Source organism: Vigna unguiculata, chromosome 6 (genome assembly GCF_037176805.1).
Source record: "Vigna unguiculata cultivar grain cowpea cultivar isolate G323 ecotype 2 chromosome 6, ASM3717680v1, whole genome shotgun sequence".
Classification (NCBI taxonomy): Eukaryota; Viridiplantae; Streptophyta; class Magnoliopsida; order Fabales; family Fabaceae; genus Vigna; species Vigna unguiculata.
Genome location: NC_140797.1, coordinates 41,467,730 through 41,486,138, shown reverse-complemented (window position 1 = coordinate 41,486,138; position 18,409 = coordinate 41,467,730). Strand labels below are relative to the sequence as shown.

The 18,409-nt window shown below is 30.3% G+C and overlaps 4 pseudogenes; 2 read left to right on the top strand and 2 right to left on the bottom strand.

Annotated features, from left to right (window-relative positions):
• The first annotated feature begins 3 nt into the window (after positions 1-3).
• On the top strand, positions 4-1,865 carry LOC114189005 (berberine bridge enzyme-like 21 pseudogene; annotated as a pseudogene).
• A 791-nt stretch (positions 1,866-2,656) lies between these two features.
• LOC114188565 (berberine bridge enzyme-like 21 pseudogene) lies at positions 2,657-4,267 on the top strand (annotated as a pseudogene).
• Positions 4,268-4,488: 221 nt separating this feature from the next.
• Positions 4,489-6,313, bottom strand: LOC114189122 (berberine bridge enzyme-like 21 pseudogene; annotated as a pseudogene).
• A 3,536-nt stretch (positions 6,314-9,849) lies between these two features.
• LOC114186616 (berberine bridge enzyme-like 21 pseudogene) lies at positions 9,850-11,666 on the bottom strand (annotated as a pseudogene).
• Between the last annotated feature and the right edge of the window lie 6,743 nt (positions 11,667-18,409).

Here is an 18,409-nt window from a genome sequence, read left to right as displayed (position 1 = left end):
GTTTGCATTGCTCTGTATTCATGATACTAAAAACATAACAATGACAATGGCGAAACCTTGTTTGGGTTATCTTTCTTTTGCCGTTCTTCTTCTAGTTGTCCTCACTTTGTCGGTGGCAGAAGCCGCAGATTCTGCAATCCACGACACTTTCCTTAAATGCTTCGCAGAGAACACAAAAATCGCTTCAGCGGAACTCACGAAGATAGTCTTCGCCCAAAACAACCCCTCTTTCGCCACCGTCCTCTATAACTTAGCCCGGAACAAGCGTTACAGGACCCCACTGACGTCGAAGCCGGTACTCATAGTCACTCCTCTCAAAGAATCGCACATTCAGGGCGCTGTACTCTGCGCCAAAACCGCCAATGTTCATATCAGAACGCGAAGCGGTGGCCATGATTACGAGGGTGTCTCCTATGCCTCCAAGGAATCCTTTATCCTCCTCGACATGTTCAACCTTAGAGAAGTCACCGTGGACGTAAAAAATGAGGTTGCAGTGGTCCAAGCCGGTGCCACGTTGGGAGAGGTTTATTACAGGATCTGGGAGAAGAGTAAAGTTCATGGCTTCCCCGCGGGGGTGTGTCCCACAGTTGGTGCCGGCGGACATATAAGCGGAGCAGGATATGGTAGCATGGTGAGAAAATACGGTTTAACCATTGACAATTTGGTTGACGCGAAAATTGTTGATGCGAAAGGAAATCTTCTGGATAAAAAAGGCATGGGGGAGGATCTCTTCTGGGCAATCAGAGGAGGTGGAGGAGGGAGTTTTTGTGTTATAGTGTCGTTTACGATAAAGCTAGTTCCCGTGCCTGAAAAGGTTACCGTTTTCCGCGTTGAGAAGACTCTGGAAACGAAAGTGAGTGCCGCTGACCTTCTGGTGCAGTGGCAGAAGGTGGCGCCGACCACTGACAACAGGCTTTTCATGAGGGTGTTATTGCAGCTAGCGAATTCAGAGGTTCAGAAGGGAAAGCTGACTGGCCAAGCCTCGATCGTGGCCTTGTTTCTGGGAGGGGCTGATGAGGTTGTGTCTCTTATGGGGAAGGAATTCCCGCTTCTTGGATTGACGAAGGAGAATTGCAGTGAGGTGAGTTGGATTCAATCTGTTCTGTGGTGGAACAATGGTAAGAGTTTGGAAAACGGTGACAAGCCTGAGATCCTACTGAATCGGAATCTGAACGCTTCGAGTTTTATGAAAAGAAAATCCGATTATGTGGAGAAAGCAATTTCAAAAGAAGGGTTGGAGACGATATTCAAGACGATGATTGAGTTGAAGAGCATAGGGCTTGTTTTCAACCCTTATGGAGGGAAAATGGATGAGATTTCTCCAGATGCAACGCCTTTTCCTCGGCGTAAGGGGACCCTCTTCAAGATTCAGTATTCTGTGAGCTGGGACGATCCTTCGCCTACTGCGGCTCAGGAATTCACTGGTGCTGCTAAGCAGCTGCACAGTGTGATGACCCCTTATGTGTCTAGTAATCCCAGAGGTGCTTATTTGAATTATAGAGACTTTGATATCGGGATCAACAACTTTGGTCAGAATAGCTTTGAAGAAGGGAAGTCTTACGGGACCAAGTTCTTCGGCAAGAATTTTGATAGGCTGGTGAATATCAAGACCAAGGTTGATCCTGATAACTTTTTCAGGAATGAGCAGAGTATTCCAGTACGTCCCTCCGGAGAATAAGGGAATCATAGTCTCATTGTTAGATTCTAATGCCCCACCGCTCTTCTTCCTATAATCTTTCAACTTTCTTAGATTTTAACCACAATTTTTACAATCTTTTTTTCCTTACACTATCTTTTCTTCAATATCTAATAAATTCCTCAGATGTATATAAAGTTTCCTGGTTGAGGATTATCAATCTTTCATATCTCGCCTCCTTGCCTAATTCCTATTGCCTTCTTTACTTATTTTTAGTTCATTTATTTTAAAAAAGGAAAATGTCATTCTCCCTGAATCAAATATAACATCCTATATAAGTGATTGAGTGTTACTGACTAATTATTCTGATTAAGTCCAAATCATTTCTTAATTAATAATAAAATCTTGCTTTTTAAAGATTTTGTAAAATGAATAGAATATAACATAAACAAGAACTTGTTGTACATTGCACATTTGGCAGAGGTTTATTAAGTGGTGTAAGCAACAATATAACTTGGACATTTTCTAGCTATTTCAAATATTTTCCTTCGGCATTCTATTATATATTCTTGTAGAATTTGGCAGCAATTCCGACAGTTCTGTGTACTTGGTGCATGAAATTGTTATATATATATATATACGAGAAAACGACTTCAATAGCTCCCAATAAAATGTATTAGATTGCAGTATATAAACGTTCAGGTTCCCTGTGTTTTTTAGTTGTTGTTAAACTTCAGCTAAGGAATATTTTAACCAGCTTGTTCTGTATGCGCCGGCTGAACAAAACGGCAAAGCTTAAAGAAGAATCTTCATCACTCGCTAGTGTCCCTCCAGAAATGTATGGTCACCAAATTTCATCGTCAAAAATTATGAAACAGTGATGCCAGAAAAACTATTCAAACATTTAATAACTTGTTCTAATGCCTTCCAAATCCTAACTTTGTGTCCCTTTCGATACAGCCATACTTAGCCTGTACTATTTCATTTCACCTACACTTCAGAAACGTATGAAACACCACCATGGAAAAGCCAAGTCCTTTGGCTATTTCCATGGCTTCCATGCTTCCTTTTGTTATTGTTCTTTTGCTTTCACACGCCTCGTGTGCTTCCCTGACAGACTCAGTATATGGAGCTTTTGTTGATTGTCTAAGAAACAATATTCACTCTACCAACATCTCTGGTATAGTGTTTGCTCAAACCAACGCATCATATACTTCCCTTCTCCGTGCATACATTCGTAACGCCCGGTTGAACACCAGCTCTACACCAAAACCCTTAATCATTGTCACACCATTGCAAGAATACCATGTCCAAACAGCAGTGATTTGTGCCAAAAGCATCGATATTCAACTCAAGACAAGAAGCGGTGGCCATGACTTTGAGGGTCTCTCATACATCTCCGACGAACCTTTCATCATGCTTGACATGTTCAACTTCCGCAACATCACAGTGGATGTGGAAAAAGGTGTTGCTGTGGTCCAAGCCGGTGCCACGCTTGGAGAAGTTTATTATAGGATATGGGAGGAGAGTGATGTTCATGGCTTTCCTGCAGGTGTTTGTCCCACGGTTGGTGTTGGTGGTCATTTTAGTGGAGGAGGGTATGGCAACATGATGAGAAAATATGGGTTATCTATCGATCACATCATCGATGCTCAGATTGTTGATGTCAAAGGTAGGATTCTCAACAAGGAGTCTATGGGGGAAGAACTATTCTGGGCCATTAGAGGAGGTGGAGGAGCAAGTTTTGGAGTCATATTATCATACACTATTAAATTGGTTCCTGTGCCAGAAGTTGTTACTGTTTTTCGAGTTGAGAAAACTTTGGACCAAAATGCCACTGATCTTGTTGTCCAGTGGCAACAGGTTGCACCACACACGGACGAAAGGCTTTTCATGAGACTGGAGTTGCAGCCTGTGAATTCCAACGTTGGAGGGAGGCACAGAACTATTAGAGCTCAGGTTGTGACTTTGTTTCTAGGAGGAGCAGATGAGCTTGTGTCGCTTTTGGACAAGGAATTTTCAAGTTTGGGTCTAAACAGAGAGAATTGCATCGAAATGAGTTGGATTGAGTCTGCACTTTGGTGGGCTAGTTTTCGAAATGGCACCCACCCAAATGCTCTACTTAACAGAAAGCTCAACTCAGCAAAGTTCCTCAGAAGAAAATCTGATTATGTGACGACTCCAATTTCCAAAGATGAGTTAGAATGGGTATGGAAAAGGATGATTGAATTGGGAGAAACAAGTATAGTTTTCAACCCATATGGTGGAAGAATGAATGAGATTTCAGCAGATGCTACAGCATTTCCTCACCGTGCAGGAAATCTGTTCAAAATTGAATATTCTGTTAATTGGAATGAACCGGGATACGCTTCAGACAAGAACTTCACAACACAGATTAGAAGGTTACACAGTTATATGACCCCCTTTGTGTCCAAAAATCCAAGGAGAGCTTTTCTGAACTACAGGGACCTTGACATCGGTATCAATCATCATGATAACAATAGTTACCGCGAAGGAGAGGTTTATGGTATTAAGTATTTCCATAACAACTTCTATAGATTGGTAAAGATTAAAACTGAGATTGACCCCGAAAACTATTTCAGAAATGAACAGAGTATCCCTAAATTATGATGCGAAGAACCAGATGGATGAAATATGCATTCACCTTATAGTTTTCCAGATGTTTGTTGGTAGCAGTAATCGAGTTGATGTGGAATAGAAAATGTTTTATGTTGATAGATGGTTTCACAAGAATTGCTATTAATAAAGAATTTCGTTAAGAATTTAAAATAACAAAATTTGGTATGAGAAAGTTAAAGTGTATCATTAATTTAGATGTTAGTGCATATATATGTAGTAAAATAATTGGTCGAATTAGTTACAATCGTTTACAATTAATATATGTGAAAATGAAAATGAATTTTCACATTCTGTATTGAGATTTAATAAAATACAAAAAAGAAAGTGGGATATTAAGTACAAAAAAATGAAAAATAAATAAAAACTTTATACGTGATAAGATATATACAAGGAGTGCATGGATACATTGGCATTAAGCACAGGGATGCTCTGTTCATTCCTGAAGAAGTTTTGAGGATCAACCGCAGTCTTAACCTTAACGAGCCTCTCAAAATTAGAACCGAAGTACTTGGTCCCATAAACCTCTCCTTCCTTGTAACTATTTTGACCAAAGGTGTTCACTCCTGTATTAATGTCCCTGTAGCAGAAGAAGGCTCGTCTGGGATTCTTTGAAACATAGGGTGTCATCACATTGAACAGCTTCTTAGCCTGTTTCGTGTAATTCTTATCAGCGTCAATCGAAGGATCAACCCAGTTCACATTGTACTGAAGCTTGAACATGTTCCCCTTACGGTGAGGAAACGGCGTCGCATCAGGAGCAATCTCGTCCATTTTCCCTCCGTAAGGGTTGAAATGAATCCCCGTTTCCCCTAACTCAACTACGCTCTTGAATATCGTTTCCCAACCCTCTTTTGAAATACCCTTCTCAACATAATCAGATTTTCTTTTCAGGAAAATACCGGTGTTCGGTTTCCGATCCAATAGGGTCTCAGGTTTGTCACCATTTTCTAAACTCTTGGGATCGTTCCACCACATAACAGATTCTATCCAACTCACCTCACTGCAATTCTCCTTCTTCAACTCCAGAAGGGGAAACTCCTTCCCCAAAAGCGACACAACCTCATCAGCCCCTCCCAGAAACAAAGCCACAATCGTCGCTTTTAAGGTTTTCTGTTCTGGCAGCAACATTAACCTCATGAAAAGTCTCTTGTCGGTCACTGATGCAACCTTCTGCCACCCCAACACAAAGTCAGCGGTCTTACTATCCCAACTCCTCTCACTGCGAAAAATTGTAACCTTTTCAGGCACAGGAAGAAGCTTAATGGTAAACGACACTACCACTCCAAAACTCGCTCCTCCGCCTCCTCTAATCGCCCAGAACAGATCTTCTCCCATGCCTTTTTTATCAAGAAGATTTCCTTTCACATCAACAATTTTCGCGTCAATCACATTGTCCACTGTTAAACCAAAACTTCTCAACATGTTACCGTACCCTCCTCCGCTGATATGCCCACCGAGCCCAACAGTGGGACACACCGCCGAGGAGAAGCCATGAACTTTACTCTTCTCCCAGATCCTATAATAAAGTTCTCCCGTGGTGGCTCCGGGTTGGACCACTGCAACCTCATTTTTAACGTCGATGGTGATCGCGTTAAGCTTGGACATGTCGAGGACCATGAAGGTTTGCTTGGAGACGTAGGAAATACCCGCGTAATCATGGCCACCGCTTCGGATTCTTATTTCAAGTTTGGCGGTTTTGGCGCAGATTACGGCGCCCTGCACGTGTGATTCTTCGAGGGGAGTGAAGATGAGTACTGGCTTTGGCGTCATGGCCGTCACGAAACGCTTGTTTCGAGCGAACTTTTGGAGGACGGTGGTGAAGGAGGGGTTGTTTTGGGCGAAGACTATCTTGGAGAGTTCCCCTGAAGCGGTTTTTGTGTTCTCTGTGAGGCATTTGAGGAAAGTGTCGTGAACTGCAGGATCTGCTGCTTCTATCACCGACAAAGTGATGACAGTTAGAAGAAGAACATAACTACCAAAACAATTTCCCACTGTCATTGTCATTGTTGTCTTTATTGTCATGGACATATGCCTACACAAACCAGGTATGTATAGAAACACAGAATAATAGAAGATAGAAAATAATAAAAATAGAAGGAGAATTGGTGGAAATGTATGAGCTCTCTATCAGCCTCACAGTTAGAACAAAGATTTTACTATGCTTATCTGAACCTTAACTAATTATGTAACGTTTTGTAGAAACTTTGCAGGGAACCTCGTAAGCCATAAAAAGTAAACTATATAATTGACCATTTCTTCACCTTTGCTTGACTTTTATCCTTCTCCGCATATGGAATCTTAAAAAAGTTCGGACTTAGAACCTGCGGTGCAAAGTTCCTATGTAAGCAAGATCAATCATCTATGGCAATATATAAAGGAGATTCCTCTTTTTGTGTTCACTTTTCAAAATATCAATTTTATCCTTTAAATATAACAATTTATTAAATTTTTGTCACGGCCGTCACGAAACGCTTGTCTCTACTTCTTCTCTTCTTCTTTATTTATTAATAGTTATTTTTTTATTTGTTCTGATATATTTCACTTTATTTTTAATAAATATAATTTTAATATATATATATTAACTTAATAACATTATAATATTATCACCTACTAATATAATATCACGCATATTTAAAAAATACATACACACAGACGCGATAGCGCCTGTGTTACGCTAGTCATCAATAATGCTGATCTTTTCTAGATTTATTTTCTCTCACTTATCAATTATTCAATAAAAATAAGGAGCTTCACCTTAATATATAAGTTAAATACAAATAAAATTATTTTATAGTTTTTGAAAATTTTAACATATTACACTCATTAAGTATTAAGTTTTGACTTAGTAAGAAAAAGTTTGTTTGCACTTATATATCATTGATGTTAGTTTTAATTATGTGTGGAATTTCTCATACCCTAATGATAATATTTATAAGGAAAATAATTTTTTAAAAACTGAATTTTATAACAGACTGGAATTTTGTCATTTTTAGGTGATTTTTCTCATTTTCTATTTTTTCATTTTTCTATATTTTTAAATCAATTTACATTCAAATTTTGATTAAAATAAATTATAAATTATGAAGGTAGTCCGACATGATCCAAATTTTGATTAAAATTCAATATACCTTTTTCACATTGAGAACATTCAGTTTGAGATAAAATCCAATAACATATAACAATACGTTTAAAATTACTTTTATTTTATATACATACATGAATATATGAATTTTATATTATAGTTTTGAAGTTTTGATCTAGCAAGATAAGGTTGTTTTGCACTTATATATCATAAAATTATTTCATCTCTAATTAATGTGTTGGAATTTTAATATACCTTTTCGTTATGATAATATTTGTGAATATTGAAATAGACGGATCATAAGTGATGCAAATAGATTTAAATATCGGTTAAAATAAATTATGAATGTATAATGTCACATCAAGGTAGTTAGGAACGACAAATTTAAATTTCAATTAAAATTCAATATACCTCCTCAAACCGAGGATATTAAATTTGAGAATTGAGAAAAATCCCATAACACAATAGGTTCAAAATTCCTTTTGTGTAATATACATATATAAAAATATGAATATCAAAAAACAAGACAGACAAAAAAAATGTTTATTGGATAACAATTACCTAATGGCAAAAAAAGTTTAAAATTTTCAACTTGCAAAGAAACTCACCATTAACTATGAGAGTTGAGATAAATGAAAATTATCTAAATTATGTTATATTTTTACTATTGACATATTACTATTTAAAATTATATAAAATTTATTATTGTTATTATCGTACAAGTTTATAAAAAAATTGTTATAAAATTGAGATAATAAGAAAGAGCTACCATAATTGCAAGAAATTTATATAATTGATAATTTTTTTTATAATATCAAATACAATCACAGTTAACATTTCATATCTACAAAAACATTGTTTTTGTAATTGTCAATGCAAAAAATTACTTTTATATTTCTAAAATTGTTTACATTCTTTGTCAGCATACTACAAATTGTCCACTATTTATTGGATTTTCAAAACGAGTTATTAGTGTAGTCTGACGTGGTTCATTGGTTATTTAGCAGGCTAATCTATTCTTACTTAATTACTATTCTGACTTAATTACTAGTGAGTTTTCAAAAATTAAATCTTAATCAATCCAATATGAGTAAGTTGCATTTAATTTAAAGAAAATGTAATCTATAGTTTTCTTTTTTTTATTTGAAAACTAGTAATCTTTTTAAAAGATACTATGAATTGATGGATTATATGTATAGATGAATTAAATGGGTCGATTCACATAATTTAAAGAAAAATAAAATTTTTTAGTTTTTTTCATCAACATACTTAATTTTTAAATTATCGAAGTAAACATGACGAAAATATTATCATATTAATATATATATACTGACAAGAACATATGTGCTATAATATATATATATATATATATTAATTGATATAAATTTGATAATTCAAAATACTATATTTGATGATTCTAAATTTATTTTAACATATTCTTCAAATAATTTATACATTTTTCTTTTAAGATAAACATTAATTTTTCCTCTTTATAATAATAGGTCAATCTTTGAATAACATGTCAAACATTTCGAACTTCACACTCGGATATGGAGTAGCCGTAATAACAAAAATATCATGATCCTAATATTTAATAAACTTGCCACTCATATTTAATTTTATTTTTTTAATTATGGGATCATCACATCTTTTTATAGACTATAATTCTTTGATAAACTTTTATTTTTTTATAAAATTTGACAAAATTTGTTTTTCAACATATTAAATTGTTTCCTTCTTTATTCAAGTAACATCACATCTTTCTTTCATTTACTAAGATGCGGTCAGGTGTGCATTATAAAAAGTTTGTCAACAAAAATTTATTAAAAAGTGATTTTTCTTTTAAGTTAATAAGAAATTTTTTAATTTATTTATCCAAATTCAACTATGATTGACTCAATTGACTTATGGATTTCAACCCACCTTAATTTCTATCTTTTTTAAAATATAAATGCACTAAGTATCTCTTTTCCTTAGTTATCATAATCAAAATATTTATTTGATACCTTAATTATTTTTCTTAAACATATATAAGAATATGATTTTATGAGATAAAGAAAGTCGATAAAAGAGTCCAAATTTTCTAATGTTTTTTTTTGTGCGGTCTTCTATTGATAATCAGTGTATTATGAAGACATAACACAAAAATAACACAAAAAAACTCAGCAAATCCAAATTCGTCGATAAACTTTACATGAAAGAAAATGAATATAACATTCGTTTACATGTCAGAATTGAATTTTATAATTATTATAATGTAATTAAAATCTGATGAAATGTTTAAACTGTTTATTTAATTAAAATTATACACCATATATTTATTATTTTAGAGTAAAATATGTTAAATTTAAGTTAAAAGATGAATAAGAAAATATAGAAGAACGAGATACATTGCGGATTTTTTCCAAAAAAAAAAAGAAATGAGAGATTTAAGACTTGAAGAAAAGCAATTCTTTATAGCTGAAAATACAAAAATGACATAATACAGCGAACAAAATATGTGTGTAATAAACACAACACCTCTTGTCTTTATTTTGAACAAAATATCATAAGCTTCTGTTCTGTTGTCTATAAAAAAAAAAAAAAAAAAATACATATATGACATTCTGAAGAGATGCCCTAAGTAAAGCAATATTCTTCAGATTGTGATTTCTATGGTTTGGTTGAATGTACCGGAATACTCTGTTCATTCCCGAAAAAGTTTTCAGGATCCACTTTGGTCTTAATGTTCACCAGCCTATCAAAATTTTGATTGAAGAACTTCCTCCCATAAACCTCTCCTTCTTCAAAGCTATTCTTACCAAAGTGGTTCACTCCAATATCAAGGTCTCTATAATTCAGATAAGCCCTTCGGGGATTCGTAGACACAAAAGGGGTCATGTAACTGTAAAGCATCTTAGCCTGTTTCGTGAAATTCTCAGCCGCACCGGCCGAAGGATCCTTCCAGCTCACAGAATACTGAATCTTGAACAGGTTCCCTTTACGGTTGGGAAACGGTGTCGCATCAGACGGAATCTCACCCATTTTCCCTCCGTAAGGGTTGAAGACAAGCCCCACCTTTCCCAACTCAATCATCTTCTTGAATATCGACACCAACCCCTCTCTTGAAATCGCTTTCTCAACATAGTCAGATTTTCTTTTCAGAAAACTAGCAGAGTTCACATCCCGATTCAGTAGGGCTTCAGGTTTCTCACCGTTTTTCAAACTCTCATCATCGTCCCACCACAGAACAGAATCAATCCATCTCACCTCCATACAATCCTCCTTCTTCAGTTCAAGAAGCGGAAACTCCTTCCCCAAAATCGACACAACCTCCTCCGCGCCTCCCAGGAACAAAGCCACAACCGTCGCTCTAACCGTCTTTGCTCCCTTCACCACATCGGAACTCACTGGCTGCAATAAGAGCCTCATGAAAAGCCGGTCATCAGTGGTTGGAGCCACCTGCTGCCACTGCACCACAAGGTCTGTGGAAGTCACATTCGTTTCCAAAGTCTTCGCAACGCGGAAAACGGTAACAGTTTCCGGCACAGGAACTAGCTTAGCCGTATACGACACCACCACACCAAAACTCGCTCCTCCACCCCCTCTAATCGCCCAAAACAGATCCTCCCCCATGGATTTTCTGTTCAGAAGATTCCCTTTGACATCCACAATTTGAGCGTCAATAATATTGTCGACAGATAAGCCATATTTTCTCAACATGTTACCGTACCCTCCTCCACTGACAGTGCCGCCGACACCAACTGTGGGACACACCCCCGCAGGGAAGCCATGGACTTTACTATTCTTCCAGATCCCATAATAAAGTTCTCCCAACGTGGCGCCAACTTGGACCACAGCGACCTGGTTTGCTATGTCCACCTTAATTGCACGAAGATTGAACATGTCGAGAATGATAAAGGGTTTGTCGGAGATATAGGAGATACCCTCGTAATCATGGCCTCCACTCCTGATTTTGAGTTGAACGTTTGCGGCTTTGGCGCATATTACAGCGCCCTGGACGTGCGATTCTTGGAGGGGAGTGACGATGAGTAACGGCTTTAGTGTTTGGGAGTTGTTGAAACGTGCGTTTCGGATGTAGTTTTGGAGGACGGTGGGGAAGGCTGGGTTGTTTTGGGCGAAGACTATGTTGGAGAGTGAAGTTGAGGATTTTGTTTGTTGTGTGAGGCAGCGAAGGAAATTGTCATAGAGTGAGGGGTTTGACGATGGTGCTGCCAACGAAGTGGATAGCGTTAGGAGAAGAAAAGCAGCACTCAGATAAACCAAACAAGTTTTCGCCATTGTTAGGGTTTGTGATTTCGTGACGACGGAGAGTTTAATTTATATAGTACAAGAACTGAAAATTATCTCTTTCAAATAACTATAAAAGTGTGTCAAATAATTTTTTCAACTATTATAATAATATGAGACATATTATTATAAATATTCTGTATCACATGTCATACAATTAAAAAAATAATAAATATTCTGGTCAATTTCCCTACAAGGTCAAAGATATATAAATTTATAAATAAGGAAAATGCTTAAGGAAGTTAACAAAGGTAATAAAAGAAAAATTATAGTTTTATACTTTCCTTTAAACAAAGATTGTTGAACGGTTTTTCTTTTCTTTTTTTTCTTTTCCTTTAATAATTTTTATTATTTTCTTACAAAATAATCAACATGTTTTTCATATTATCAATGACATGCTTAAGGAATAATTTTGAAAAAGTAACATAATATATATATATATATATATATATATATATATATATATTATTGTTATTAATGTAATAAAATAAATACATTAATTTAATGTAATTATAACTATACAAAATATCAAACATATTTAAAGAAAAAACTAATTTGTGAATATAAAAATGTACATCAATAGTTAAAATTTTTGAACTTATTAATTGAATTATAACTGAAACGTTATTATCAAAAAATGAAATTCACCGTAAATAAGTTATGATAAAAAACTGATTATGAAAAATATATAATATAAGATTTTATTTTATGTTTCTAAAAGGATTTTTCATACAAACATATTTTAAAAAAACTTGAAATATCAAAATTGCTCATCTAATTCGATTGATACATGTCTATTCTATTAGTTTTTCTATCATTTTGCCTATCAACTTTATTAATTTACAAAAATGCCACTTGTAAAATATTTCTACTATCATATTTAATTTATAAAATTATCGTTTCAAAAATATTATACTATTAACCACTATAATTATTATAATTATAATTATTAAGAACTATATAATTATTGTAACTATAACGATTACTGTTATTATCAACTTCTATTATTATAAACTATAATTACATCATTATCAATTATTATTAACTATAATAATAATTATTATTATCATTATTATTAACTATAATTATTATTAATTATAATTTTTTTATTGTATTACTAATTATAATTATAATAATAATTATTATTATTATTATCAACTATAATTATTTTTATGAATTTATTATTATTATAACTACTTTTAATATATTATTATCATTATTATTATTATTATTATTAGCGAACACACGGGCGATAGCAATATATTATTATTATTATTATTATTATTATTATTATTATTATTATTATTATTATTAGCGAACACAGACGATAGCGTTTGTGTATCCGCATTTTAATTTTTATAAGAACAATAATATTTATTTTTAAAAAATATATAATAAATATTAAAATAATTCTTAAATAAAATAACTGTTTAAAAAAGGTTTTTAAAATAACGGTCAAAATAAAAAAGATTTAAAAAATGGTTAAAAAAATAATTATAAAATAATTAATTTTTAAAATAATAATTAAGGGTAAAATTGGAAAATGAAAAGTAGATACCAAAAGAGGAATCCCTTTTATATATTGTTATAGATTATTATTATAATAATAGTTGATTATAATAATAACTATTACTATTCACTGTCATTATTATTATTATTAGGCTTAAATACCTTTTTAATCCTCATTTTCGTAGTGTTTCTTGCGGATGGTCCTCATTTTGACATAACGTTTAAAATGGTCCACATTTTGATCGAATGTTTAAAATGGTCCACATTTTTATCCAATGTTTAAAATGGTCCTCATTTTCGCAATTCGTTTTATTTGGTCCTTTTCTGTAACGCCGTGTTCAATTCATTAACGGAGCATTATTAGAGTGTGTTACGTGTACTATACATATGGCTAATTAACGTTAATTTTTTTAATTTAGGGAAAATTTTGCAATTAGGGAAATTTCTTCATCTTCATCTTTCTTGAGCTCGGATTTGCAGAGGAAGCAGCTAATACTTGCCATTTCATCATTGGATTGCAGTTGCAGTATTAGCTGCTTCCTATGCAAATCCGAGCTCAAGAAAGACGAAGATGAAGAAATTTCCCCTAAATTGAGAAATTAACGTTAATTAGGCAACACACTCTAATACAAACCGTGCCACTTGTACAATGCTTCGTTAATGATTTAAACGGCATTACAGACAAGGATCAAATAAAACACAAATTGCAAAAATGAGGACTATTTTAAACATTCGGTAAACATGATGACCATTTTAAACATTCTGTTCAAATGAGGACCATCCGCAACAAATACTACGAAAATGAGTACCAAAAAGGTATTTAAGCCTTATTATTATTATCAATTATAATAATAATAATAATTATTAACAACTACAATTATTATTATTGTAACGTTTTAATTATTTTTATTATTATTTAATTTTATTTTCGTAACTTCATTTTATTTTTATTTATTATGAGATAATATTTTAATAATTTTTATTAGTATTAATAAAATTATTAGCAGTATTACTATTATTATATTATTAGTATTATTATTATTACTAATATTATTAACATTATTAATAATTTATTGTATTTATAATTAATATTATTATATCATTATAGTGTTGTTATTATTATTATTATAGTAGTTAAACACGCATTTCACTTCTATTTAATTCGATAGCATATTTTAATTATTTGTACTTTTTATTAGTTTTGTTGTTGATTTATCTTTTATATATATATATATATATATATATATATATATATATATATATATATATATATATATATATATATATATATATATATATATATATATATATATCGGTAATTACTTGAAATAAAAAAGAAAATAGTTACTAAACTTAGTAAAATGATAAAAGTGAAAAATTATATTTTTCATTATGAATAATTATTTAAATTTAAAATATAATAATTAAGAGGATGAAATTGTAAAAACAAACGAGGATGTAAAAACAAAAGAGGATACCAAAGTTGTGTATATCTTTATATATGTAGTCGTTGTATTATTATTATTATTATTATTATTATTATTATTATTATTATTATTATTATTATTATTATTATTATTATATTTAGACACATATTTTAATTTTATTTACTAGGAGATCATATTTCAATTACTTGTCTTTTTTTTTGTTGATTTATCTTTACACATGACTAATTTTTTTAATTTTTATGTACTGAAATTAGTAAAATAAGAAAACTGAAAAATATTTTTTTATTGTGAATAATTATTTAAATTTAAAAAATAATAATCAAGAGGATAAAATTGTAAGAGGAGACCAATGTTGTGTTTCTCTATATATGTAGTTGTATTATTATTATTATTATTATTATTATTATTATCATTACAGAATATTATTGTAGTTGTATTATTATTATTATTATTATTATTATGGTTAGATACATATTTTACTTTCACAGTAAACATTTACTTAAGTTCGCATTTTGATCTTGAGAGTTTGATGTGGACTTAATTGGGATGCGGACGTATGAAATTTGAAGAGTCATATTATAATATGAAATATTACAGGTCACATAAGTACAATATGAAATATTATGGGTGTTTGAAGTTTTTAGAGATTGTGAAAATATGAAAGATATAAGAGATATAAGAGATATATTATAGGAAGAACTTATTATTTTATTTTATTTATATACTCTCATTATATACAACAAAATGTAATAGAATATAAAATATAAGTAATTGGTCTACACAAAGTTGAAATTGACTAAGGCAATGTTACCTTCAAATAATTAGAAAGTGTTATCAACCTTGGTGTCAGCATGAGTAATAAGTTGAAATATTTCTATTATTTATCATCAATTAAATCAAGTTAAGGGTGAGTTCTTTACCCTTCATCTAATTTTACAAAATGGTCAATCAAGTGAATAAATCAAAAATAGTCGTCAAATGATTTAATGTGATTTTTTTTAAATAAAGTCACAAAATTATTAATGTGAAAATTTTCCCTTTTCAAATGTGGATTTATGCGGGATGCCGACTTAAATGAGTTCGAACTTAAGTGAATGTCTACTGTACTTACTACATATCATCATGTTTCAATTACTTTTTTATTTGTTTTGTTATTGATTTGTCTTTACATTTGAATAATTATTTAAATTCAAAAAAGTATTTACTAAAATTAGTAAAATAATAAAACTAAAAAATAATTTTTTATTTTGAATAATTACTTAAATTTAAAAATAATAATTAAGAGGATAAAATTATAAAAAGAAAAGAGAACACAAAAAATGCATATAACTTTATACACGTAATTGTTGTATTATTGTTATTACTATTTTTATCACTATAGGATATTATTATTATAGTGGTATTATTATTATTATTATTATTATTATTATTATTATAATAGTTAGACACATATTTAATTTTTATTTACTACAAGATCTTATTTCAATTACTTGCATTTTTATTTGTTTTATTGTCGATGTATATATTTATATATAGTTATAGATTATTATTGTTAATATTAGCATTAGAATTAACATTGACATTAATACTATGTGATATATTGGCACTATCGCACGCATGTGTGTACTCATTTTTTAAATCTACATAATATTATATTAGTATGTGATAATATTGTAATGTTATTAAGTTAGTATACAAAATAAATTTATAATTATTAAAAATAATGTAAAATAAATGGAGAAACTATGAGAAAATAATTGTTGGTGAATAAAATAAAAAAAGAAAAGAAGATAGATTGTTTTATAGAAAACATGTGATAATTTTTAAAAATTTAACAAATAATTATATTATAAAGAGTAAAATTGGAATTATAAAATGTGGACAAAAGAGAGAATCGTCTTTATATATAGTTCTAGATTATTATTGATTGTGGTGTTATTATTATAAGTATTTTTTTAATTATAAAAATGTTATTTTACTAAATATTTTTGTTAAATAAATTTTAAATTTTAAATTTTAAAAAACTTAATAATTTATATTATTTTTAATGGTTAAATAAATAATTTTTATATTTATTTAGATAAATATAATAAGAATTATATTATTATTTAAAAAAAGTCCGTTAGCGTAAAAATAATAACTTAAAAGCAAAAACCGATACAATTAAGGCAATTAAATACAATATAATTAAATGTAAGGATAGTTCTTTAAAAGCAAAAATGAATACAATTAAGGAGGTTAAAAACAATAGAATTAAAATGAAAAAAATGAATACAACTAACGTAGTTAACTAATATTTAATTAATTAGTATATTAGATTAAGAAATATGTGTTAATCAAAGTTTAAATGATATCGTTTATTTATAAAAAAGTATTGATTATAAATTGTTTATAAAAAAAGAATTAATTCCGAATTAAATTACTGATAGTTGTTTGTAATTTTAAATTTATAAACAGTTCGGGGGATCAAGAAAATATGTTTGACACGTACACTAATAAAAATGGGCCTTCATTTCTCTTTAAAAATCTTACTTTTATAATTTTTTACATTTTAAATTAAATTTTATTGTATAAATAATCCCTTAATACAAAAAAATCTATAAAATATCTTAGTAAAATTTGTACCATGTTATCAAACTTATAATGTCTTTGATAAGAGTAATAAAATAATTAAATACTTATTTAACTAGCTTATTCGGACTTCATCAATACAAAAAGGTTTAGTAAGATACTTTAAAAAAAACTTATTTTAAAAAAGTTTTAGCTTATATGTTACAAACTATTTAAACTAATTTTTAATTTGAAATTTATTTTATTTTCTTATTCTATTGTATGTTTTACATTTTAATACATTTTTTTATTACTCTCCAATTTTCCATCTATTATTACTTAAGTTAAGTGACTTGTGTGAGACATAGATGCTCTTATGAATTGTTTGTATAAAACACATCCTTATAATTGAATAATGATAATTTGACAATTTTTTTTATTTGACAAACTCTTTTTTTCAATTCATATTAAATTTTTATTTTTTTTAAGTTACACAAAACTTTTCTTTTATCCAGAGATGCCGCCACGTGAACATTATTAAAATTTTATTAAAATATAATTTTTCTATTTATAATCATATTTTCTTTGACACTTAAAAATTAAAAAAAAAATTGTTGATATTCACATACATGTATGAGTATTAAAAGAACCACAAGAATCATTTTAATCAACATATAATAAAATATAAATTAGCTCATTTAATTTAAATAACATAAACCTGACTAATTTTTTCTATTTAAAACATAATAAAAAAACAAACAAGTGAACTACATCAATTAAAACAAAAATAAAAAATAGTAATATTTTCCTTTTTAAAAATTTAATATTCTTCTTTTAATTTTGAAAACCTTAAAAGAGAAAGTGAGTTCATTCAAAATATTTTATTGATATAAATTTTTAATTAAAAATGATAGTTATTTTAATATAAAATATTAACATAATTTGTGTGAATAACCCATACATGCGCGTGTACAATGATATTCGTTCTTTAATATGCGAGTAAGAAAACTCATACCATAGTTGAAAAATTAGTTAAATACTCCCGAGTTTCTTCTCCGTTGAATTTTTTGTACCGTCCTAGATTAAGTATTAAAAATATATTACTTTAATATTTTAAAGATATTTCTAATATATTTTAAAATTTTAAAATCAATAATTATCTATGTATTTTAAAAGCAAAATATTCACCGTTCGAATATTTTATCATCCTAGTTTGAGTAAAATAATAAAAGTTTTTACATTTAATATAAATAC